Genomic DNA, 25706 nt, shown 5'->3' on the forward strand with positions numbered 1-25706 from the left:
ACACATAGCAGCAGAATTAGGCCATTTGTCCCATCAAATATGTGCTGCCATTCCATCATGCCTAATTTATTATCGCTCTCAACCCCATTCTCCCCATAATCATAAGACCATAAGATATTGAAGCAGAATAAGCCATTTGGCCTATTGAGTCTGCTCTGCCATTTCATCATGGCTGATCCAATTTTCCTTTCAGCCACAATCTCCTGTCTTCTCCCTATATCCTTTCATGCCCTGACCAGTCAAGAATCGATCAACCTCTGCATTAAATATACATAAAGACTTGCCCTCCACATATGCCTGTGGCAATTAATTCCACAGATTCAACATTCTCCGTCTAAGGAAATTCCTCCTCACTGCCATTCTAAAAGGACACCCCTCGATTCTGAGACAGTGTCCTCTGTCTTAGACTTGCACTCCATAGAAAACATCCTCTTCACATCCACTCTATCAAGGCTTTCAATATTCAATACGTTTTAATGAGGCCACCTCTTATTCTTCTGAATTCCAGCAAATACATGACAAAAGCCATCAAATGCTCTTTATATGACAAGCCATTCAATCCTGGAATCATTTTCATGAGCCTCTTTTGAACCCCTCCAGTTTCGGCACATTCTTTTTAAGATAAGGGGCTCAATAATGCTCATAATACTCCGAGTGAGGCCTCACCAGTGCTTTACAAAGTTTCAACATTATATCCTTGCTTTTATATTCTAGTCCTGTTGAAATGATTGCTAGCATTGCATTTGCCTTCCTCACTACAGACTCAACCCACAGCTCTAATCTGCTAATTAAATTTAGCAATGACACTACATTGTTTGGCCTTATCTCAAACAATATTGAGGTGGCCTTCAGGGAAGAAGTCATCTCTCTGACACGGTGATGTCAAGAAAACAGCCTCTCCCTCAAAGTCGCAAAAACAAAGGAGCTGGCTGTGGATTACAGGAGGAATGGAGATGGGCTAACGCCTATTGACATCAGTGGATCTGGGTTTGAGAGGGTAAACAGCTTCAAGTTCCTCGGCAGCCACTCACCAAGGACCTCACGTGGTTACGCACCAGCCGTGTGGTGAAAAAGGCACAACAACACCTCTTTCACCTCAAATAGTTGAGGAAGTTTGGTATGGACTCCCAATCCTAAGAACTTTAGGGCACAATTGAAAGCACCCTGACTGGCTGCATCACTGCCTGGTATGGGAACTGTACTTCCCTTAATCACAGGACCCAGCATATCTGTAGTTGTGAACTTCCCATGATTCAGGACATTTACAAAGACAAGTCTGAAAAAAGGGCCCATAGGATCATTGGGGACCCAAGTCACCCCAATCACAATCTATTCCAGCTGTTACCACCGGGGAAGCAGTACTACAGCATAAAAGCCAGGACCAACAGGCTCCAGGACAGTTTCTTCCACCAGGCCATCAGACTGACTAACTCACACTGATTTATTTACGAAAGACAGGATTAAATATATAGGTGCTCCAAAGATGAAATAATTGAATAATTGGTTATTTGGGGAAAGAAATAAATATATATACTAAAGTTATTACGAACTCCATGGAGCATGTGGGGATCTTCCGATATCCAGGCACTCTTTCTTTTTTTCTTTCTTTCTTTCTTTCTTTTTTTTCTATAGGGATGTTAGGGGGGAGGGGTTAAGGGGAGGGGGGAAGGGTATATATATTTTTTTATATATTTTCTTTTCTTTCTGTAATTATTTGAAAACTCAATAAAAAAAAGTTTTTAAAAAAATTATTCTATGTTACATTGACTGTTCTATTTTTTATAAATTATTATAAATTACTATGATTGCACATTGCACATTTAGATGGAGATGTAACATAAAGATTTTTACTCCACATCTATGTGAAGGATGTAAGAAATAAAGTCAATTCAATTCAATTCAAATTAACCTTCAGGGAATCCTGAACAACTCCCAAGTCCCTTTGCAACTCAGCTTTTTGTATTTTCTCTCCATTTAGAAAATAATCAACCCTTTTATTTCTTCTGCCAAAGTGCATGACCATATAGTTCCTTTTTTTTATTGAAGTTCATCATCAAGCAATTTCCATAAGATGTATTTCAGACATTGTACATGTATATCATATAATCATATATATCACATATAACTACAAAGTATTTATCTGAGGTATACACTTATAGAAAAGAGACCATACACTTCCTGACACTGTATTTCATCTTCCATTTCTTTGCCCATTCTCCTAATCTGTCTGTCCATCTGCAGCCTTTTTACTTCCTCAGAACTACTTGCCCCTCCTCATATCTTCATATCGCCACAAACATATCAACAAAGCCATCAATTCCATCATCCTAATCATTGACATACAACATAAAAGTAATCAGTCCCAATACAAACCCCTGTGGTACACCCATAGTCACCGGCTGCCAACCAGAATAGGCACTCTTTATTCTCACTCATTGTCTCCTGCAAGTCAGCTAATATTCTATCAAGGCTGGTATTTTCCTGTAATATCCTGGGCTCTTACCTTGTAAAACTGGCTCATGTGCAGCACCTTATGAAAGACCTTCTAAAAACCCAAGGCACAAAAAGCCATTGTCTCTCCGTTGTCTATCCTTCCTGTTATTTCCTCAAAGAATTCTAACAGATATGTCAGGCAGGATTTCACCTTAAGGAGTCCATGATGACTTTGGTCTATTTAATCCTGTGCCTCTAAATACCCAAAGCCTCCTCCTTATTATTAGACTTCATCATCTTCACAACCTTTGAAATCAGGCCAACTGGCCTACATTTTCTTTCTTCTACCTCCCTAAAAGGTGGAGTGACACTTTCAATTTTCTAGTCCTCTGGAAACAGTTCCAGAATCTAGTGATTCTTGAAAGATCATTACTAATGTCTCCACGATTTCTTCAGCTACGTCATTCAGAAACCTAGGGTGTACACCATCAGTTTCCTAAACTCCTTCTCCAATGTCATAGCAACTTCACTGACTTCTTCCCCCTGACACTCTCGAATTTCTGGCTGACTACTAGTGCCTTCCATTGTGAAGAATGACTCAAAAAACTTGCATTACAACAGTGGCATGCGGAAGAGCATCTCTGAAAGCACAACGCATTGAACATTGAAGTGGATGGACTACAGCAACAGAAGACCACAAAACATATACTCAGTGGCCTCTTTGTTAGGTATGGGAGGTACTAACAAGTTGGCCATTGTGTAAGTTATTTAGCGCAGATTCAGGCCTTTCAGCCCAATTCGCCCATGTCAAATAAGATGCCCTTCCAAGCTAGTCCCATTTACCTGTGTTTTGTACATATTGTTTATAATTAATGTTGTTAATTTGTCTGCCTTAATCATTTCCTCTGGATGGAACTGTACAGCACAGGAAAAGACCATTCAATTCATAATGTCTGTGCTGAACATGAGGCTAAATTAAACTAAATCTCTTCTGTCTGCACTTGAACCATATCCCTCTATGCTCTGCATAGAACAGCACAGTGCAGACACTTCAACCTATTATGTTGTGCCAACCTTTTAACCTATTCTAAGATCAACCTAACCCTTCGCTCTTAGCCCTCCATTTTTCTATCATCCATATGCCTATTCAAATCTCTTAAATATCTCTAATGTATCTGCCTCTATCCCTATCCCAGCAGCAGATTTCATGCACCCACCACACTCTGTGTAAAAAAACCTCTGACAACTCTGCTATACTTTCCTCCAGTCACCACAAAATTATGTCCCTTTATGTTAGCCATTTCCACCCTGAGAAAAAGTTCCTGGCCTCCCACTCTATGCTTCTTATTGTCTTATACTCCTCAATTTAGACCCTCATTCATAATTTAAAACACAAGAGATTCACCTGATGCCAGAAATCTTGAGCAACAATGCTGAAGGAATTTAGTAGATAAGACAGCAACTACAGAGTAGATAAAACACTCAATGTTTCAGGCCGATACCATCAATTCTGCCTGACTTGCTGAGGTCCACCAGCACTTTGTGTTTGTCACTGATGTACATTCACGTACCTAGCAACTTCTTACCAGGATTGTGATATCTCTTTCCACCACCATCCCTCACAGTCCACTCCAGGCATTCAGCACTATGTGTAAAAAAAAAACTAGCTGCATACAGTTCCTTTAAACTTTGTCCTTTCACCTTAAATTCATGTTTCTACCCTGGGTAAGAGAATGTGTCTCTAGGCCTCTCATTATTTCATTAACTTCTATCAGGAAAGGTGTGTGTGTGTGTGTGTGTGTGTGTGTGTGTGTGTGTGTGTGTGTGTGTGTGTGTGTGTGTGTGTGTGTGTGTGTGTGTGTGTGTGTGTGTGTGTGTGTGTGTGTGTGTGTGTGTGTGTGTGTGTGTGTGTGTGTGTGTGTGTGTGTGATGGGACTAAACCCCACTAATTCGAATTGAATTGACATTATTTCATACATACTGATATATGATATATTATATATGAGGAATAAAAATCTTTACATAACATCTCCATCTAAATGTGCAATCATAGTAATTTATAATAAATAGAACAGTTAATGTTATATAGAATATACTCAAATCAGCATGAGTTAATCAGTCTGATGGCCTGGTGGAAGAGTTGTCCCAGAGCCTGTTGGTCCTGGCTTTTATGCTGCAGTACCATTTCCTGGATGGTAGCAGCTGGAATAGATTGTGGTTGGGTTGACTCAGGACCCCAATAATCATACGGGCCCCTTTTACACTTGTCTTTATAAACGTCCTGAATTATGGAAAGTTCACAACTACAGATGCGTTGGGCTGTCCACATCACTCTCTGCAGAGTCCTAAGATTCACAGAGGTACAGTTCCCATACCAGGCAGTGACTCAACCAGTCAGGATGCACTCAATTGTGCCCTTGAAGAACGTTCTTATGTTTTGGGGGCCAATACCAAACTTCCTGAACTGTCTGAGGTGAAAGAGGAGCTGTTGTGCTTCTTTCACCACACAGCTGATGTGTACAGACCACGTGAGGTCCTTGATGATGTGGATGCCGAGAAACTCAAAGCTGGGTTTGGATGGGACAGTACCTCAATGTTGGGGTTTCGATGGGACGGTTCTCACTGTTGGGGTTTGGATGGAACGGTACCTCACTGTTGGGGTTTGGATGGGACCGTTCCTCACTGTTGAGGTTTGGATGGGATGGTTCCTCACTGTTGGTGTTTGAATGGGACGGTTCCTCACTGTTGGTGTTTGGATGGGACGGTACCTCACTGTTGGGGTTTGGATGGGACGGTACCCCATGGTTTGGGTTTGATTGTGACTATACTTCACTGTTCCAGTTTGGATTGGACCAAGAACACAATAAGGTGACCAAAACATGATGAAGTTGCTCGATCAATATTACAGTTCTTCCTCTCACAACACCTACCTGATCAGGAATGAGCTGGAGAGTCCAAGTAGCACTGAGGCCTACATCAGGTACTGATGCCATATTGCAGAAGGGTTTGCGATTAGATGGGCAGCAAAGGTTTTTTCTAAATCTGTTTTTGGCTGATGTGAAGGACTGGGGGCTGGAGAATGCAGCCTACAATTTCTCAAGAGAGGTACAGAAAGAGTCTTAATACATTTCAAGAGGACTGGAATGTTAAGGCAAGGATGTACAGCTGAGTGTTTGTGAAGTGTTGGGGTCAGACCTCATTTGGGATATTGTGAGCAGTTCTTTTTTTTTAGCTTTATTTTGAGATACAGCTTGGAACAGGCATTTCTGACCCAATGAGTCATGCTGTTCAACTACCCACCTATTAAACAATCACCTAATCACAGGACAATTTACAATGACCTGTTACCCTAATAATGGTATGTCTTAGGACTGTGGGAGGAAACCAGAGCATCAGGAGGAACCCATGCAGTTATGGCGAAACATACAAATTCCTTGCACTTTTCGACTCCATTTCCATGGAAGGGTGTGCTGGTACAGAGCAGATTTGCCAGAACAATCCCAGGACAAAAGTCTTAAAGTATGAGAATCATTTAATGTCTCTAGGACTGTACTCGACGGGATTGAGAAGGATAAGAGGGAAGTGAGGTGGAGGTAAATCTCATTGAACCGACTGGATATTGAATAAGCTGGATAGAGTGAATGTGTTGAGGATATTTTTTGTAGTGAGAGAGTTTAGGAGCAGAGAGCAGAGCCTCAGAATAGGAAAGATGTCCTGTAGAATAGCAATGAGGAAGGATTTCTTCAGCCAGAGGGTGGTGAATCTGCTGAATTCATTGTGACAGACAGTTGTGCAGACCAAGTTATTTGACATATTTAAAGTGGAGGTTGACAGGTCCTTGATTATTAAGGGTATCAAAGAGAGTAGGCACGAAGCTGCCCTTCATTAGTCAGGAGATTGAGTTCAAAAGCCATGAGGTAAAATGTTGCAGCTTTATAAAACACTGATCAGAGCACGTTTGGAATATTGAGTTCAGTTCTGGCCACCATTAGAGGAAGGACGCAGAGGGATTTATCAGGATACTGCCTAGAGGAAAGAGCATGTCTTATGAGGCGAGCTAGGCCTTTACTCCTTGCCATGAAGGAGGGTGAGATGTGACTTGGTAGGGGTGTACAAGGTGATCAGAGGCATAGATAGAGTGGTCAGACAGAGACTTTCTCCAAGGCAGAAGCACGGCGGAGCATAATTTTAAGGTGAAGTATGGCGGGGGGAGGGATGTCAGAACACCCTGTCACCCTGGTGGTAGAGCCCGACTCTTCAGGGATATTTGAGGCACTCTTGGAGAGGTACATGGATGAAAGTAAAACGGAGGGCTATGTTAAAGGGAGTGGTAAGATTGACCCTGGGGTAAATTAAATGTTGGCTAAAGAGCCTGCAATGTGCTGTATGTTCTATCCCATCTTGTCAGCAATGCACTCAGTAAAGGCTGCCACTGGACGGAACTGGACTGTTGGTCATTTATCATGGCAACACCCTCACCTCAAAAAATTCTCTTCGAGGAGGTCATGCAACTCATAAATTATTATGCCTTCAGATAAGCTGATACTGGTCCATGTAAATCTTGTGGACTCAGTTATCTAGAAGTTGGAAGGTGTGTTTGGAAGTGACAGTGAGGGTCAGGCAACTGGGTAACGAGGAGACTGTCACCAATCTTTCACATTTGGTGTCAATTCCAACTAGATAGGAAATGTGCATTTCTATCCTCAAATATATTACCTTACACTTCATTTTAATCAGAATCCAAATCAGGCCTAATATCACCGGCAGATGTTATGAAATTTGTTGTTTTCCAGCAACAGAACATAATAATAAAAACTGTATAATAAAATATAAACATAGTTAAATTAAGTAGGTAGTGCAAAGTAAGAACTTCAGTCAGAGGGTGGTAAATTTGTGGAATTTGTTGCTACAAGCTGCTGTGGAGGCCAAGTCATTGGATGCATTTGAGGTAGAGATAGGTAGGTTATTGATTAGCCAGGGCATCAAAGGGTATGGGGAGAAGGCAGGGGAGTGGGATGACTGGAAGAATTGGAGTAGTCTATGATTGAATGCCGGAGCAGACTCGATGGGCTTAATGGCCTATTTCTGCTCCTATATCTTATGCTCTTATGGTCTTAAAATAAAGAAAATAAGTTCTTGAGTTCATTGTCCATTCAGAAATCTGATGGTGGAGTGAAAGAAGCTCTTTCTTGAATCATTGAATATGTGTTTTGAGGCTCCAGGATGGTAGCAATGAAAAGAGGGCATCTCCTGGATGATGGATGTCCTTAATGGTGGATGCCACCTTTTTGAGCTATTGCCTTCTGAGAATTTCCTCAATGCTGGGGAGGTTAGTGCCCACAATGAAGCTGGCTGAGTTTACAATTGTGATAATAAACCTGATTCTGATTCTAATTCTGAGGTCAATTTTTGTGTCTACTGCAAATAACTACATTGCATCCCCTGTCCAAAACATTAATATACTGTATAATAAAAGGCAAACTAAAGCACTGTGGAATTATGCCTGAAGTAATAGAGCCCCTGTCACTAAAAGACATCAATCACTCATCTTGTATTCCTGTCACTGAGCCAATTTCTGTTCCCATGTGTCACTCTCCCTCGGGTCACTGGGTCTTCAACCTTTCTGACCAACCTGTCTTATGAAACCTTGTCAAGAAGTTTGCCGAAGTCATTATTGACCTCATCAAATGTACTGCCTTTAGCAAAATTTTGTTAACTCCTCAAAAACAATCGGTAAAGATAGTCAAACAAACTACCCTTAAAAAATCCACACTGTCTGGCCGCAAATACTCTGTGTCTTTGTAAAGGAAAGTTTGTAAAGTTCCTCAGAACTGACTCCAGTACTTTGTCTCCGCTGACATCAAACTAACGGGCCTGTCATTACTTGATTTATTCCTTATGAAAGAGAAATACAACATTACCAGTCCTCCAATCCTTCAATAATGCTTCTGTAACCAGGGATGATAAAATCAGAATAAGGTTTATTACTACTAAGGCTAAAAGATTAAAGATTAGCTTTATTTGTTACATGTCCATTGAAACATACAGTAAAATGCGTCATTTTACGACAATGACTAACACAGTCCGAGGTGGTAGCTGACATGAGTGCAATGCTTCCTGCACCAACATAGCATGCCCAAAACTTCTAACCCTTACCTACTTGTATTTGGAATGAGGAAGAAAACTGGACCACCTGGAGGAAATCCAGATGATCGCGGAGAGAATGTGAGAATTCCTTCCGAACAGCGGCAGGAATTGAACCCCAATTGTGATCGCTGACATTGTAAAGCATTAAACTAACTGCTATGTTACTGCTAAGTTATATGTTGTGAAATATGGTGCTTTGCAGCAGCAGTACAGTGTAAAGACATAAAAATTACTATAAATTATGATAAAAATAAATAGTGCAAAATAGGAAGAAAACGTAAGTTTTGATAAATGCACAGATGGAAAGGGCATGGAAGACGATGGTCTAGGTGCAGGGAGATGGGACTAGGCAGAATAACGGATTGGCACAGACTAGATGGGCTGCAGAGCCTATTTCTGTGCTCTATTACTATATGAGTCTGCTCTGCCAATCAATCATGGCAGAATGGATGCCAGAAAAGCACCTTCTCAAACATCCAAGGAAAAAGATGCCTCTTATTGGACAGTTCAAATATGCTCACAGAGATTAAAGCTTTCAGAAGAAGCTAGAGACTAATCTGACCTTTTTACTATCAGCTTTACAGAAAATGATTAATATATATATCTCAATATCCTGACCTATTTTCTTACTACTCCCTGAATGCTAGGAACTATTTTCTAATTACACCCTGGATCCTATGTAGAGGTGAGCAGAAAGAGATGATCACTTGCCCCTCTTGAAAATGTTGTTCTGTGTCTTCAGCACCACCCACCTCCAGTTTGGTGCCCTATTAAACCATTAAAACCACTTAGAAGAACATCATACTTGATCTGAGTAATCACACTAGTACTACTACAGAGCTACAACATTACCTTGTAGCTTTTGAACTCCGAACCCCAACTAATGAAGGCCAGCACCTTCTCAGCCAGTCTACTCCCGAAAACTGACTGAAATTCAGTCTCTAAGTTCATAACAAATAAAAACTGAAAATATTAGCAGTAGAGTGCAAAGATCATGCAATCACTATAAATTACAAAATAAATAGGGTAAATAAAAGAAAAAATGATGTGGTAGTCATGGTTTCATTGCACATTCAGAAATCTGATTGCAGAGGGGAAGAAGCAGTTCCTAAATTACTGAGTGTGGGTCTTCAGGCTCTTGTACCCCCCCCCCCCCAATAGAGGCAATGAGAAGAGAGCATGTCCTGAATGGTGAGGAGTCCTTAGTGAAGAATGCCACCTTTTGAAGATGTCCTTAGTGATGGGGATAGTTGTTCCTGTGATGAAGCGATGTTTGCAATGAGTGGGAGGGTTTGGAGCTAGCTGCTGGGGATAGGGGTGGTCGTAGGTTTAACTGTAGATTCAAACAGAGCTATAATTTTTTTCAGGATCATGGGGCGAAGACAGAGGGAGTGTGACTGGCTGAACTGCTGGGCTGGGTCTTTGATCACAGGCGTTTCCATGACATTGTCAATAGGAAATGGCAGGGGAAGAGGTACAGGCAGCCCTTGGGTTACATTCCTTTGAGAGCAGTTGTCTGTTAAACCTGTTTGCCTTCATTCAATGGAGTTTAACTTGGATAACTGTGAGGTGATACATTTTGGGAAGACAAACCAGGGAAGAGCTTTCACAGTAAATGCTATCACCCTGGACAGTTTTACAGAACAGAGAGACCTAAGAGTACAAGCAGACAAGATGGCATGCTGGTCTTCTTCACCCAGGGCACTGAGTGTAGAAATTGGAATGTTTTGTCCCAAATGTGGAAGGTATTGGTGAGGCCACACTTGGAATACTGAAACACACATTAAATACAGGAGGAACTCAGTAGGTCAAGCAGCATTTGTGGAAAGGAATGAAGAGTCGACGTTTTGGGCTGAGGCCTTCATCAGTTCTCCTTGGTATTAGGAAAAGTGCCATTAAACTGGAAATATTACAGAGGATCTTTATAAGGAAAATGCTGGGACTTGAGGGACTGAGTAAGCTGAGTTCAGCAACATGGGACGTCTTTCACTGGAGTGTACAAAGCTGAAAGGGCAATCTTATAGAAACATAGACAGTCATAAAGGGACATAAATAAGGTGGATGTACTCAGACTTTTTTTTCCTGGGATCAGGGAATCAAGGATTAGAGGGCATAAATTTAAATTGAGAGGGGAGAGATTTAATAGGAACATGAAGGCCACACTAACCTAGAGGATAGCTTGCACATTGTGGTGAACTAGATATACCTGTCTGACTGCTCCTGTGGCTCCTCCCACAGACCCTGCTGACTGCTCCTGTGGCTCCTCCCACAGACCCCTGTATAAAGGCGACTGTGGGCTGCTGCTCTCCCTCATTTTCCCCAGGATGTAGTGCTGTTTATTCTTCCAGTCAATAAAAGCCGATATCTCACTTCCTAAGTCTCAGCGTGAGTTATTGATGGTGCATCACACATTCAACGAGCTGCCAGAAGAAGTGGTTGATACAGGTATATTAAAAATATTTAATGTAAACCTGGTACATAGATACGAAAGGGTAAGTGGAATATACATGCAAATAAGACCACACGCATCACAAAAGACATCCTCTACGGTGAGCTAGCTTCAGGCAAGAGAATCACTGGCTGCCAACAACTACACTACAATGATGTCTGTAGGCAGGACATGAAGATGCTGGACATCAATACTGAATCCTGGGAGGAACTTGCAGCCGACTGCACCAGATGGAGAAGCAGCCTGACGCAACACCTTTAAGTCATGCGAGGAAAATTTCTTGAAAGCAGCAGAAGACAAACAGGTCCATAGAAAGGAAAGTTGCATCTCTAGCAGAGCTGAGACAACTTATAGATGCAAAATTGCAACAGAGACTGCCACTCTCACATTGGTCTCGTCAGCCACAGACTGCGCTGTTCCAACAACGTAAATACCTAGGACGCAACATCCATGGGCAAACTCAACCACAGTGGGCCACAATCAACAGTTCATGCAATATCTGTGATGAAAGAAGCAGAATTAATGTTTTGGGTCAATGACCCTTCCTCAGAGAAAAGGCAAAATGTGCATTGCAGTGGGGGGAAAAGGGTGGAGAGAAGAAAAGTCTGAATCAGTAACGTCATTTAAAATGATTTTGTTCTCCTCCCTTCCACGGATATTCCCTTTATTCTCTTCACCCTTACATCCTGATGAAAGGCCATTGGCCAGAATCAATAACTCTCTTTCTCTTTGCTCATTAAGTATGATAGGTTTCTGAGTATTTTTGCTTTTCAAGCTCATGAACTTCAAAAGATTGAATGCAAATTACAAGGAAACTTTCTAGATAGTGTAAGGATTTAACAAGGTAGATGCAGAAAGGGTTTTTTCTCTATATGTATAGAATATCAACACTTTGGGGATATAGTCTCAACCAACTAACTATTTAAGGCTCATGCTGTAATTAGGTTGATTTGATATCTATTCTCTGAATTGAACCTGAACCTATCTGAATAAAACTCGTCAAGACCTACAAAGCAGTATAACTCAATATTACTTCATATAGTACATACAAGTGTTAATCTGTTAGTCCTTTTAACACACTAAAAAATGTAGATTAACTAACTATTACTCACAGGCATGTTGCATTTTATTTCAAGATGATTTTCAACCCCACTTGCATTGTTGGTCATTCAGTCTGTTACCATGGAGATATGGGATTTTTTTTTCCCAGTCATTATCTTATGACTTAGAGGATGTAGCCTTCAACCAGAGGTTCCAACCTGGGGTTCACAGACCCGTTGGTTAATGGTAGGGTCTCATGGCACAAAAAAGGTTAGGAACCCCTGCCCTAAATCCTCTTTCATTAAAAAACAAAAGCTACTCTGTAATAATTCAACTAACACTACTAACACCCCTGCCCGAATCCAAAACCATTCTTCAGTAATACCCGCAACACACACAAAATGCTGGTGGAACACAGCAGGCCAGGCAGCATCCATAGGAAGAAGCACTGCTGATGTTTCAGGCTGAGACCCTTCGTCAGGAGTAACTGAAAGGAAAGATAGTAAGAGATCTGATAGGAGATTCTCCTATCATTTCGCATTTCCCCCTCCCCCTCCTACTTTCAAATCTCTTACTATCTTTCCTTTCAGTTAGTCCTGATGAAGGGTCTCGGCCCGAAACGTCGACAGTGCTTCTTCCTATGGATGCTGCCTGGCCTGCTGTGTTCCACCAGCATTTTGTGTGTTGCTTGAAATTCCAGCATCTGCAGATTTCCTCGTGTTTGCTTCAGTAATACCCTATGTCTTACTGGTTTATTCAAAGTGGTTTTTCACTCCATTGTCAGAGAATATCTATTTTCCTCTCAAATGAAGGTTGCCCTCACTGATGTTTATTTTTCAATTATCAGGCAAAGCTACATATTTGGATAGAAAAAAATGTGAGGTTCAACTTAATTATAAAAATAAAATGGTGAGTTTTATATTAGAAGTCCCTATATTGGGCTCATGAGACTTATCATCAAATGCATTCCAGACTGGGATCAACACATGCTACAGATAAAGAGAGGATATGAGGATGGGGTGGAAAGTGTACTTGAGACAGAGTCTTAGCCAACATCTTGCTTAATGGTGGAGTAATCTGGAGATACCCTTTACAATACACAAGAAACTGGGTGGAAATGGGTGTAATCAGGGTTGTTGCAGAGTTACGTTGAGTTCCTCTGCCCTCATGGGACATTACTTGGCTTTTGGCTGGGATGGAAAGAGTTAAAATAGCTATGGTACAGCATGAGAAAAGTTAGGCAGAACAGATGGAATATGCTTTCCTGTTTGTTCATGTTATTTTGCATTCAAATAATTGTTTTACCAATAATCCTTTCTATCCTGCAAGAAGTACTGAACAAGAGTAAATGCTTCTTCATCAACCTTGCCTTTTCCCTTACAATGTGAATCCAAATGTGTTACATTGTGATGGGTATTTACATATATTTTGTTAATTATTTGAGCTATTTAACTTTTAAAATTTAATAATACACAAGGAATTAATCTAACATCTTTCAGCTATTAACCACTGCAGTCACCAGTCAAATTAATTTAATTTACATATATTTCAAACTAATTATATCATCTCCTCAGGCTAAGCTAAGGGAACACGATGTGACTTCAACAAATTTATTTTCTTCCAATGATTATTATATTTCATGCTTTTACAAATATTTTGAAAGTTTTAATGCATAAGCATCTCTATCTAAGTGTAAGCCCTCATAAACAATCTGAATCTGAGGCAGTTCTGCTGCCATTGGTTTCACAGGGCTAAAAGCAACACTAATTAGCAATAATTGAGGAATTTGACCTGACTGCATATTATAAATGAAATATGGAGAAAATGTTAAGACCCTGCTGACAGAGCATTGGTTGCTTTCCAAAGCTCTGAGAGAAGGCTTTTTCCAACATCGGTGATCAATTGGCATTCATACCAGGAAAAGAAACTGAAAAGCAAAGCTGAAGAGCTATTCCTTTCATCAAGAAAGCACGGCAGTGTCTCCACTCTCTGAGGAGATTGAGATGAAAACGGCTCCTCCATTCCCACCATTTTAACCATTTTTTATCGGAGCATCATTGAGTGTCCTGACCAGCTGCATCACCATTTTGAGAAAGTGTCGCCAAATTTCAGGTGCTCCGGTTTACTCCTACATTGCAAAGATGTAAGGGTTAGGGTTATTAAGTTGTGGGCATGCTATGTTGACGCTGGTGAGTGAGGCTCTCTCTCCCTTTCTAACCAAATTTTACAGGCGCTCCATTTAGAGTGTCCTGACCAGCTGCATCACCGTCTGGTATGGGAATTGCAAGGCATCTGACCACAAGACCCTACAAGCACTGCTATGAGGATCATTGGGATCTCTCTTCCACCCATTAGCGACATTAAGCAGAGGAACTACCAACTCAGGACCCTCAACATTGTTATAGATCCCTTCCACCCATCCAGCAATCTTTTTGCTCCCGGGCTACAGGCAGGATATTCTATAGCATTGGGAAGAGAACTGTTAGGATAGGAAGCAGCTTCTTCCCTTAGGGCGTAAGACTACTGAACTCCCAGCCACCACCCAGGTATCATCACCTATGAAGTGCCAGCAGCTTTATACTGTCTACTTTATATATGCAACACTATTTGCTAATTTATTTGTGACAAAATTACTTCATGTGTTAGGTGTGTGAGTTGTAAGTACCGTGTTGTGCAATTTGTCCCAGAAGAATTTTGTCTCATTTGGTGATATACTTGTGCACGGCTGAATGACAATAAACTTGAGTTTGAGTTTTAATGATTTAAATGGATTTTAATGATGCCTTTAGATTGTAGAAAATGGAGGAAATAATAGACTGTACCAGGTTTCATCCAGTGAATGTCCAGCTCCTATGGGATCATCACAGTTCCAAAGAACTCTGACTCTTCATAGCTGTCAACATACTGGAGTTGTTGCTACTAATGCAGCCAGACCATGAGGTGCCACAATCCACAAAGAGCAAGTCAGAACTTCAGCTAATAGAAACTGAAGCCTGATGACACAACTACCCTGATGCCTTGATTACCACTCATAACATCAAAGACCTTATCCATCCCTGGTAGAATCATAGAATGTATTTAAATCTTACATCCATCTCACAAAGTGAGGGAGTAAAAATATTTATGTTAACTCTGTTGCAATGTACAGACATAATTGAAATTGAACAGACAAATAAATTAAACAGTCTAATGGCTTGTAGATAAAAGCTGTCCCATAGACTGTTAGTCCTGGCTTTAATTGTGTGGTAGCGTTTGCCAGACAGAAGCAGCTGAATCAGTTTATGGTTGAGGTGACTGGTTTCCCTGATGATCTCCAGGCCTTCTTTCTGCACCTGCTGCTATAAATGTTCTCAAAGGAGTGAAGTTCACATCCACAGATGCACTGGGCTGCCCATACCACTCTCTGATGTGCCCAGCGATAAATGGCATTTATAAACAGTTAAAATATGTTTAGATAATTTTAAAACATCTGATACAAAAATTCAAAAGAGATTGAGAAGCACTTGCCTCATGTAGGTATATATAAGTCTTTAATATTGTCTTAAAATTGTGAAAAATATCACTTTGATTTCCTTAGATTATAACACAGATCAGTGAACCAGTCAAATAAAAGTCACGATGCTTGAATGCCAGTGATGATTCATCTAAAGCTGAGTGAACAGATAGTAGAGCTGTTTCCTCACAACACCATTCACCAGGCTTCAATCCTGGTTTCTGAAGCTATCTGTCAGGGGTTTGCACTTGTGACTGCAGGAGTTTCTTCCAAATGATCCCAATTAACAAGTTCCCAAATATGTGCAGGTTAACAGGTTAATAGCTCCCCCCCCCCCCACCCACCCACCAACAAGTAGTAGAATTCAGGAAGAGTTTTTGGAAATGTGGGGAGAGTAAGTTGCAGGGGCCCTTTTGTGGGGAAATGCTCTGATGCAGTCTGGAATGGCCTCAAGAAGGCAGCATCACGAAGCTGAGGGAGAGGCAATGCCAGGTTTAAGAAGAGCTTGGGACCTTTGAGGACTTTTCGGCAGTCTCCAATCATTGCGAGCACTCACTGTGGGAGAGGCTTTGCAAAATTTAAAATGGGCTTGGTACCTTTTGGGACTGCTTGGTGGGCTTCAATATTTGCCTGATGGGGAGGCAGCACAAGATTTAAAAAGAACTCAGAGCCTTTTGCGACTTTGCAGTGGGCTTTAATCTTACTGGTTTATTAAGCACTTAGCAAAGGGATATAAAAAGGAGTAATGTGTAAGTGCTATTGTGGGGGCAGCCAGTATATATGTGTGAGTGGTCAGGCTTTGGTTCAAGAAGCTTGGGCAAGGAGGAGTGAAGGCTCCAACTAAGTTTCTAGTAAGATTTTTTTCTTTGTCTATTAGTAGCTAGTGCAGTGAGAACGTGTCCACGGTTATAGATACATTATTCTTGTGAGATGTGGGAACTCTGGGGAAACCTCTAGTCTCCCTGATAACTATATCTCACTAGAGACCATGTAAGGGAACTAGAGCAGCAGCTGGATGACCTTCGACTCAAATGGGAGCATGAGGATGTGATAGATGGGAGCTACAGAGATGTAGTCACCTCTAAATTACAGGAGACCTGGTTGCTGGGTCACTGGCAGGAGAGGGAAAGGCAACAGGCAGCCAGTGCAGAGAGCCCTGGGACTGTTCCCTTTAGTAATAACTACAGCACTTTGAGTACTGTGGAGGTGTGTGGGGGGGGGGGGGGTAACTTCCATGGGGAAGCTGCAGCTACAGGTCTATGGCACTGACTCTGGCTCTGTGGCCCAGAGAGGGGTACAGTAGTAATAGGTGAATTCATTTTTAGATGAGCAAAAAGATGATTCTGAAAGTGTGCAATAGACACCTGAATGGTATGTAGCCTCCCAGGTGCCAGGGTTAGGGACGTCTCAGACTGGGTCCGCTGTATTCTGAAGGGGACGGGTGAACACACATTGGTACCAATGGAAGGATAAAAGAAGAGGTTCTGAAAAGAGAATATAGAGAGTTAGGTAGAAAGTTGAAAAGCAGCACAACAAGGGTAGTAATCTCAGTTGTGAGCATCATTGAGTCATGGCTGAAAGAAGATCATAGTTGGGAGCTTAATACCAAGGATACACATTGTATCAAAAGGACGTGCAGGTGGGCAGAAGGAGTGAGGTGGCTCCATTGGTAAAAAAAAATGAAATGCAATCCTTAGAAAAAGGGACATAGGATCAGCAGATGCAGAATTCTTGTGGGTAGAGTTAAGAAGAGTAAATGACCCTGAAGATAGTTATAGACAGACCTTTGAACTCTGACCTCTAATGTGGGACACAGATTAAAATGGTAGAGAGAAAATCTTTTAAAAAGGGCAATGCTACAATAGTCATGGGGGATTTCAATATGTAGGTAGACTGGAAAAATCAGATAGGTGCTGGATCCCAAGAAAAGGAATTTGTAGAATGCCTGCAAGATGGCTTTTTAGAACAAGTTGCAGTTGGGTACAATAGGGAAAAGACAATTCTCGATAAGGTGTTGTACAGTGAACCAGATTTGATTCGGGATCTTAAGGTGAAGGAACTCTTCAGAGGCAGTGATCATAATATGATAGAATTTACCCTGCAGTTTGAGATGGAGAAGCTAAAGTCAGATGTATCATTATTACAGTGGAATAAATGGAATTATAGAGGCCTGAGGGAGGAGCTGGCCAATGTTGATTGGAAGTGGACACTATCAAGAATGGCGGTAGAACAGCAATGGCTGGAATTTCTGGGAGCAATTCAAAAGGCACAGGATAGATGCATCCCAAAGAAGAAGTATTCTTAAAGGAAGATGAGGCAACTGTGGCTGAGAAGGGAAGTGAAAGACAGCATAAAAGTAAAAGAGAGGGCATATAATATAGCAAAACATAGTGGGAAGTAGAATTATTGGGAGGCTTTTAAAAACCAACAGAAGGCAACTAATGAAGTAATAAGGAGAGATAGGATGAAATAGAGTACTCCTGTGGCTGTCCCCCTTAACAATAAGTACTCCATTTTGAGTGCTGTTGGGAGGGGGTAGACGATCTACCTAGGCGAAACAACAATGGCCATGCCTCTGGCACTGAGTCTGGTCCTGTGGCGCAGAAGGGTAGGGAACAGAAGAGGAAGGCAGCAGTAATAGAGTACTATATTTATGGGGACATATAGCCGATTCTGTGAACGTGAAAAAGAAATAAGGATGGTAGCTTGCTTTCCATGTGCCATGGCTCGAGATTTTTCAAAGAACATCCACAATATCCTGAAAAAGGATGGTAAGCAGCCAGAGGTCGTGAAACATATTGATACCAATGACATAGGTAGAAAAAAAGGGTGGAGGCCCTAAAAGCAGAATACAGGGAGTTAGGAAGGAAGCTGAGAAGCAGGACCTCAAGGGTAGTAATCTCTGGATTGCAGCCTGTGCCACGTGACAGTGAGGATAGAAATTGAATGAGGTGGCAGATAAATGCATGGCTGAAGGATTGGAGCAGGGGGCAGGGATTCAGATTTCTGGATCATTGGGACCTCTTCTGGGGCACGTGTGACCTGTACAAAAAGGACGGGTTTCACTTGAATCTGAGGGGGGGCCAAAATCCTGGTGGGGAGGTTTGCTAATGCTTTTGGGGAGGGTTTAAACTAGATGTAAAGAGGGATAGGAACTGAAGTGAAGAGGCAGAGAATGGGGAGGTTGGTGCACAAGTAGAGATAGCTTGCAGGGAGTTTGTGAGGAACAACAGACAAATGATAGAGCAAAGATGCACTCAGCCTGATGGTTTCAGATGTGTCTATTTATAATAAACAAGGCAGATGAATTTAGAGCATGGATCAATACATGGAATTGTGATGTTGTGCCCATTACAGAGACTTGGATGTCTCAGGGGCAAGAATGGTTGCTGAGTGTGCCGGGCTTCAGGTGCTTCATAAAGAACAGAGAGGGGGGCAAAAGAGGTGGGGGTGTGGCATTGCTAATTAGGGATAATGTCCCAGCTGCAGAAAAGGAGGAAGTCATGGAGGGATGGTCTACTGAGTCAGTGTGGGTGGAAGTCAGAAACAGGATGGGGGCAATAACAGGATGGGTGTTTTTTACAGACCCCCAAATAGTAACAGGGATATCGAGGAGCAGATAGGGAGGCAGATTCTGGAACAGTGCAATAATAATAGGGTTGTTGTGATGGGAGATTTTAAATTCCCTAATATTGATTGGCATCTCCTTAGCGCAAGGGGTTTAGATGGGGTGGAGTTTGTTAGGTGTGTTCAGGAAGGGTTCCTGACGCAATGTGTAGATAAGCCAACTGGAGGAGAGGCTGTACTTGATCTGGTACTGGGAAATGAACCTGGTCAGGTGTCAGATCTCTCAGTGGGAGAGCATTTTGGAGGTAGTGACCACAACTCTATCTCCATCACCGTAGCACTGGAGAGGGATAGGAGCAGACAATTTAGGAAAACATTTAATTGGGGTATGGGGAAATATGATGCTATCAGGCAGGAACCTGGAAGCAGATGTTCTCAGGGAAATGCACAACAGAAATGTGGCAAATGTTCAGGGAACACTTGCATGGAGTTTTGCAGAGGTATGTTTCATTGAGGCAGGAAAAGGATGGCAGGGTTAAAGAACCATGGTGTACAAAGTATGTAGGAAAATATAGTTAAGAAGAAAAGAAAAGCTTATGAAAGGTTAAAGAAACTAGGTACTGTTAGAGCTCTAGAAAATTACAAGGTTACGAGGAAGGAGCTTAAGAATGGAATTAGGACAGCCAGAAGGGGCCATGAGAAGGCCTTGGCGAGCAGGATTGAGGAAAACCCCAAGGCATTCCACAAGTATATAAAGAGCAAGAGGATGAGCCGAGTGAGAATAGGACCAAACAGGTGCGAAAGTGGAAACATGTGCATGGAGTCGGAGGAGGTAGTGGAAGTAATTAATGAATACTTTGCTTCAGTATTCACCAGGGGAAAATACCTTGGCAATTGTGGGGATGACTTACAGCAGACTGAAACGCTGGAGTATAAAGACATTAAGAAAAAGGATGTGTTGGAGCTTTTGAAAAGCATTGTGTTAGACAAGTCACTGGAAATGGATGAGATATACCCCAGGCTACTGTGGGAATTGAGGGAGGAGATTGCTGAGCCTCTTGTGATGATATTTGCATCATCAATAGGGATGGGAGAAGTACCAGAAGATTGGAGGGTTGCAAATGTTATTCCCTTGTTCAAGAAAGGGAGTGGAGATAACCCAGGAAATTAGAAACCAGTGAGTCTGACTTCAGCAGTGGGAAAGGTGTTGGAGAAGATACTGAGAGACAGGATTTATGAGCATTTGGAGAGACATAATCTCAATAGGGATAGTCAACATGGCTTTGTCAAAGGCAGGTTGTGCCTTACAAGCCCGATTGAATTCTTTGAGGACGTAACAAAACACATTGATGAAGGTAGAGCAGTGAATGTAGTGTATATGGATTTCAGTAAGGGATTTGATAATGGTCTCCATGCAAGGTTCCTTCAGAAAGTAAGGAGGCATGGGATCCAAGGAGATCTTGCTTTGTGGATCCAGGGTTAGCTTGCCCACAGAAGGCAAAGGGTGATTGTAGATGATTCATATTCTGCATAGAGGTTGGTGACCAGTGGTGTTCTGCAGAGATTTGTTCTGGGACCTCTCCTCTTTGTGGTTTTTAAAAACGACCTGGATGAATAAGTAGAAGGGTAGGTTAGTAAGTTTGCTGATGACATAAAGGTTGGGGGTGTAGTGGATAGTCTGGAGGGTTGTCGAAGGTTAGAGAGGGACATCGATAGGATTCAGAACTGGGCTAAGAAGTGGTAGGTGGACTTCAACCCAGATAACTGTGAAGCGGTTCATTTTGGTAGGTCCAATTTGAAGACAGTATATAATATTAATGATAAGACTCTTGGCAGTGTGGGGGATCAGAGAGATCTTGGGGCCCTTGTTAACAGTACACTCAAAGATGCTGCACAGGTTGACAATGTTGTTGAGAAGACGTATGGTATGTTGTCATTCATCAACCAGTTCAAGAACCATGAGGTAATGTTACAGCTATATAAGAACTTGGTCAGACCCCGTTTGGAATACTGTGTTCAGTCCTGGTAACCTCACTACCAGAAGGATGTGGATACTATAGAAAGGGTGCAGAGGAGATTTGCAAGGATGTTGCCTGGATTGGAGGGCATTCCTTATGAGAATAGGTTGAGTGTACTTGGCCTTTTCCCTTTGGAGCAATGGAGGATGAGAGGTGACCTGAAAGAGGTGTATAAGATGATGATGGCCATTGATTGTGTGAATAGCCAGAGGCTTTTTCCCAGTGCTGAAATGGCTAACATAAGGTGATAGTTTTAAGGTGCTTGGAAATGGGTACTGAGGGGATGTCAGGGGAAAGTTTTTCACACAGAGAACGGTGGGTGCGTGGAACGCACTGCCAGAAGCGGTGGTGGAAGCGGATACAATTGGGTCTTAAGAGCCTCTTGGATAGGTACATGGAGCTGAGGAAAATAGAGGGTTATGTGCTAGGGAAATACTAAGCAGTGTCTTGAGTAGGTTACATGATCGGCAAAACATTGTGGGCCGTAGGACCTGCAATATGCAGTAAATTTCCATGTTCTATGAAACATGAAGGTACTGTAAGAGAGCCAATAATATAAAAGAGGATCCTAAAAGTTTTTTTCAAATATATAAAGAGTAAAAGAGAGATGAGAGTGGAAATTGTACCACTGGAAAATGATGCAGGAGAAGTCGTAATGGGGGACAAAGAGTTAGAATACAAACTTAATAAGTATATTGTGTCAGTCTTTGCTGTGGAAGACACTGGCAATATGCCAGAAATTCAACAGTGTCAGGGAGCAGAAGTGAGTGTAATTACTATTAGTAAGGAGAAGTTGATTTGGAAGCTGAAAGGACTGAAGGTAGATAAGTCACCTGGACCAGATGGACTGTTCCCCAGAGTTCTGAAAGAGATAGCTGAAGAGATTGTGGAGGCCTTAGTAGTGATCCTTCAAGAATGACTAGATTCTGGAGAACTGCAAAAATTGCAAATGTCACTCCACTCTGACTTGAATTACGAATTGAAATAACAAATACAGGAAATTTCCATGAAATAGTACATAATAGGGAAATTTCATGGTAACTTTCATGGCAGCAACCCCAAATCCATAAGATACACCCAGAAGTATTCAGGAAGCAAAATTGTTGTTCAAAGATTTCAAAGGTTTCTAAGGTACATTTAATGACAAAGAAATGTATACAATATACCTCCTGAAAAGATTTTTCTTTATAAGCATCCATGAAAACAGAGGAGTGCTCCAAAGAATGAATGACGGTTAGATGTTAGAACCCCCAAGTATCCCTCAGCCCCCCTCCTGCCTGTAAGCAGCAGCAGGCAACGATCCACCCTCCCCCCACCAGCAAAAAAAAAACATCAGCACCTTCCATGGAGCACTCAAGCGTGAGCAAAGCAACAGCAAAGACACAGACTTGCAGTACTCCAAAGACTACTTGTTTACCCGGAACTCAACATACTGCAGGTTCTCTCTCTCCCTAATAAGGGGGAAAGGGATGTCTCCATTTCACAGCAAGAGGGGAGACATAATAAACAATTTGCATAATTGTCCAGCATAATTTTGTTTTTTTGCCTCCCTCTTATCTTAGAGTGAATCAGAATCAGAATCAGATTTCGTGATTTATGCCAGTGATATTAAACATGATACTGATTCTGATTCATTCTTTGCACAGACAGCAGATCAATTCATATTGTTGAGGCAGGGAGGTTATTGCTCTAAAAGAAATAGGTTAATCCATTACAATTCAAGTCATAATAATTTTCAAGTCTACAAATCAAACAGATTATCAATGACAGGCAATTCAAAGAACTTCTAATGGGCCCGGAGAAAATTGCTTCGAAAGCATTCAAGGATGTTGTTGGAAATGTTCTTGGCAATTACAGAGCACAAAACTACGTACAGCTGATAGACAACATGCTTCAACATACCAAACCATGAACCACAACATGTTATTGAAGTTTCATTTTCTGCATTCCCATTTTAGATTCCTTCCCTAAAAATTTTGACACTGTCAGTGACGAGCATGGTGAGAGGTTTCAACAAGACATTGCAGTCATGGAGAAACAGTATCAGGGCAACTGGAATCCATCAAAGCTGTCTGATTATTGTTGGACACTTAAGCAAGAAGCTTCAGACACTGAGTACAAAGAAAATTCATCAACAAAACATCGTTAGCTTAGTTGAACTATTAGAAAGCATGAACACCATTATGCAATTAAACCCATTATATTCAATAAAAGTTAATCTCTTGTTTCTCCAAATTCCTACCTGATGCAAGTAGGCTGAAATTATATTTGTGTTCATCTTCAAGCAGTTATCATAAAAAAATTCTGAGGAAACAGCACTTTTGAAAAATTTGTTGTCCAGTGTATGTTCTCATCTGTAATATGTATCTTGCTAATGACATACTTACTGATCCTCCTTCTCTTTATTACATATTTACTTACTGATTTTATACTTATTACAGACTTATTGATCCTCCTTTCCTTTCTCCCATGGTCCACTCTCCTACCATATCTTCTCTAGCCCTTTAGCTTGTCCACTTTTCACACTTGTCCACAGTTTCAGCGACAGGTTACTATCGATGCAATGCTCCTCAGACAGGATGAAGAGGTCAATACTCCCCAATGCCATTAGGCTTTACAATTCTACCGCCAGGACTTAAGAACTTTTTAAAAGCTATTATTAATGCTTTTTGAGATAGTGATTTAGATGCATATCATATTTTTTACTGAGTTAAGTATTGTATGTAATTAGTTTTGCTACAACAAGTGTATGGGACATTGGAAAAAAGTTGAATTTCCCCATGGGGATGAATAAAGTATCTATCTATCTATCTATCTATCTATCTATCTTATTACCTCCCAGCTTCTTACTTTACCCATCCCCCACACCCACCTGGCTTCTCCTATCACCTTCTAGTTTGTACTCCTTCCTCTGCCCCCACTTTCATATTTTGGCTTCTTCCCCCCTCCTTTCCAGTCCCGATGAAGGGTCTTGGCCTGAAACATTGACTGTATATTAATTTCAATAGGTTTTGCCTGACCTGCTGAGTTCCTCTAGCACTTTGTGTGTGTTGCACTTATTGAGGTACCTGTGTATATGTTTTTCCATGGTCAAACAGTCTGCTGTTGTCACTGTATTTGCAACAATGTTCTGACCATTTACCTTCAACTTTTAAATAACTTTCCTTTTTATTTCATTACCACTAGTTATGATTATGCTGTGTAAAATGTATCTTTCACCTTGGGCATCTTCTTCCTTCCTTCTTTGCTGGTCTCTTGTCTCACTTTCTTTTGGATGATGTTTGATTGTTACTAGGCTGGCTGACTGCACACTTTGTTCAGCCCTGAATATAGGGTCTCTGTACCTTTGATATTTTTTTAAGTTTACAGATGAAACATCCTGCTGCTCTGAACTGATTCACTTCAGTTGAAGGACGCTTACTAATGGGAATGGGGTATCCCCATAGACTTTCTCCCTTTCTCCTTGTGGTCTTAAACTCTCATTGTCAGAGGTCCCACCATTCCTCCTGCTCTTGGTCTATTTAAGATACCTTAGTGACCAGAAAATTAACTATTATGCATGACCATTCGACCATTCGATCTAGTCTGTTTGGTAACTTGACTCATCAGTTAGTCCCCACACACAGTCATACTTTACATGTACTGAAGCTGCAATGCCATGATAGATTTTTCAGTTTTATTTGCTTTATTGTTGGGATACTGTGCAGAACAGGTCCTTCCAGTTCTTCAAGCCAGGCCACCCAGCAACCCCCGATTTAACCCTGGTCTAACCATGGGACTATTTACAATGACCAAGAATTTTATTAACCATAATGTCTTTGGACTGTGAGTGCAGACCAGAGCACTCAGAGAAAACCCATGGATTCCATGGGGACGATTACAGACTCCTTACAGATGGCATCTGACTCGAACTCCAAACTCTGACAGCCCGAGCTGTACCGCGGTGCCCGGTTTTAACAATTTTAATAATTAATTAGTCTCTAATCAACACTACTGAGTTCTGATTTAAAAGTTCCAAACTTATAATTCTCCACAGGCTGAAATGGTTTTACTGTTAGTTATTAAATGGTGCATTGATCATCCTGAATATTGGAAGTAAATTTGCCAACTTCCAGTAGGTAAACTTTTTTATTTCTATGAACAGATTTACCTTCTTGTGTTCACAGACAGCCTAATGTCATTTAAAGACGTACAAACAAGCTGGATGAACTCACCAGGTCGGGCAGCATCCGTTGAAATGAGCAGTCAATGTTTCTCTTCGACAGGACTGGCCCGAAACATTGACTGCTCATTTCAACAGATGCTGCCCGACCTGCTGAGTTCATCCAGCTTGTTTGTACGTCTTGATTTGACCACAGCATCTGAAGTGTTTACTAATATGATTTAGATACTCAAGAACATAGAATAATATAGCACATATAGGCCTTTTAACCCATGATCGTATGCCAATCTTTTAACCTGCTTCAAAATAAATTAATCGCTTCAGGCCCACATAGCCCTCCATTTTTCTTTCATCCATATGCCTATCTAAGAGTCTCTTAACTGTCTTTCAGGTACC

This window comes from Hemitrygon akajei, chromosome 1 (genome assembly GCF_048418815.1).
Source record: "Hemitrygon akajei chromosome 1, sHemAka1.3, whole genome shotgun sequence".
Taxonomy (NCBI): domain Eukaryota; kingdom Metazoa; phylum Chordata; class Chondrichthyes; order Myliobatiformes; family Dasyatidae; genus Hemitrygon; species Hemitrygon akajei.